Here is a 2,365-nt window from a genome sequence, read left to right on the forward strand (position 1 = left end):
GGGAGAGGTAAGGTGGGGTGGGAGGGGATTGTGCCTGAGCTTGGGAATCAAAGGCTTGGACTGCAGCAGCCTGCCCCCACGAAAGCCACCCTCAGCCCCTTCCCTGATGGATTCTGGTCATCTCACTGGCTTCTGAAGCGTCCTTCAGAAGCTGAGGGGTCAGCTGCTGAACCCTCGCCTGGCACTCTGGGGTGACTCAGATCACTCAATGCTGGCAATGACCTGGACCTCAGGGACCAGAAGGGGACAAACTCCCCTCTGCACAGGATCTATCTGGAACAGACTTTCAGAGGTTTTACTTTTCTTTTTTTTTGAGTTGGAGTCTCACTCTGTTGCCCAAGCTGGAGTGCAGTGGTACACTCACGGCCAACCCAGCATCGACCTGCTGGGATCTGACAAGCCTTCCGCCTCAATCTCCCAAGTAGTTAGAACTACAGGTGCGTGCTATCACTCCCAGCTAATTTTTTTTGGTTTATTGTAGAGATGAGGTCTCACCATGTTGCCCAGCCTGGTCTAGAACCCTCAGGCTCAGGCGACGCTCTGGCCTTGGCCTCCCAAAGTGCTGGGACTACAGGCTTGAGCCACTGAGCCTGGTCCTTTTTTTCTTTTTTTTCTTTTTTGAGCTGGAGTCTCACTCTGTCCCCCCGGCTGGAGGGCAGTGGCATGCTCATGGCCACCACAGCCTCGACCTGCTGGGCTCAGGTTATCCTTCTGCCTCAGCCTTCCAAGTAGCTGGAACTACAGGCACAAGCCACCATACCCAGCTAATTTTTTTCATTTATTGTAGAGATGAGCTCTCCAAGTTGCCCAGGCTGGTCTCAAGCCTATAGGCTCAGGCAATCCTCTCACCTAGGCCTCCCAAAGTGCTGGGATTACAGGCTTGAGCCACCATGCCCAACCTAGGTTTTACTTTTCTAAATGCTCTGAGGTCCTTGAAGTTTTATCTGGGACTCACTGAGACAAATATCAGAGTGTAAGCCCCCAGAGAGATCATCCTGGAGGAACATCCTCAGAGGACAAAGGCATTGAGCAAATTCTCCGCAGAGCTTTCAGGGCCCCTAACAGTCAAGAGCTGCCACTGTACCCACTGCCAGACTCAGGAACTAGGGGTTCGAAGGGTTCACAGTCTGGTTCCTACAGTCTTACTTACTTGTTTGTTTCATCTAACAAATATTTATTAAGAACTTACTGCCGGGCTCGGTGGCTCAGCCTGTAATCCCACGCCTTTGGGAGGCTGAGGTGAGTGGATTGCCTGAGCCCGCGGGTTTGAGACCCGCCTGGGCAGCGAAACCTCATCTCTACAAAAAAAAATCAAAAAAACAGCCGGGCGTGGTAGCGCATGCCTGTAATTCCAGCTACTTGGAAGGCCGAAGCGGAAGGATCGCCGGAGCCCAGCAGGTCGAGGCTGTGGTGGCCGGGAGCAGCCACTGCACTCCAGTCTGGGTGACAGAGTGAGACTCCAACTCAAAAAAAAAAAAAAAAAAAAAAAAGAACTTACTACTTGTCAAGAACTGTTCTAGGTTCTGTAGTAACAAAAACTATAAAGACCCTGCCCTTGACCAGACATAATGGTTCACACCTATAATTCCAGCACTTTGAGAGACCGAGGTGGGAGGATTGTTTGATCCTAGCAGTATGGCACCAGCCTGGCAACATAGTGAGTCCTCATCTCTAGTAAAATAAAAAAATTAGCCAGGCATGGTGGTGTGTGCCTGTAGTTCTGGCTACTTGGGAGGCTGAGGCAGAAGGATCGCCTGAGTCCAGAAGGTCGAGGCTGCAGTGAGCAATGATTATGCCACTGCATTCCAGCCTGGGTGACAGCGTGAGACCCTGACTTAGAAATAAAAAGAACAAGCCGGGCTCAGAGCTCAGCCTGTAATCCCGTGCCTTTGGGAGTCTGAGGTGAATGGGTTGCCTGAGCCCATGGGTTCGAGACCTGCCTGGGCAGCGAGACCTCATCTCTACAGTAAATCAAAAAATCAGCTGGGCGTGGTAGCGCATGCCTGTAATTCCGGTTACTTGGAAGGCTGAGGCGGAAGGATCACCGGAGCCCAGCAGGCGAGGCTGCGGTGGCCGGGAGTGGCCACTGCACTCCAGTCTGGGCGACAGAGTGAGACTCCAACTCAAAAAAAATAAAAAATAAAAAAAAATAAAAAGAACTGTAATCCCAGCGCTTTGGGAGGCTGAGGTGAATGGATTGCTTGAGCCCGTGGGTTCGAGACCCACCTGGGCAACTTGGCGAGACCTCATCTCTACATAAAATCAAAAATGAGCCAGGCGTGGTAGCACTCGCCTGTAGTTTCAGCTACTTGGAAGGCTGAGGCGGAAGGATCACCAGAGCCCAGCAGGTCGAGGCTGCGGTGGC

Source organism: Carlito syrichta, unplaced genomic scaffold (genome assembly GCF_000164805.1).
Source record: "Carlito syrichta isolate Samal-C Ts95f unplaced genomic scaffold, Tarsius_syrichta-2.0.1 Scaffold308813, whole genome shotgun sequence".
Taxonomy (NCBI): Eukaryota; Metazoa; Chordata; class Mammalia; order Primates; family Tarsiidae; genus Carlito; species Carlito syrichta.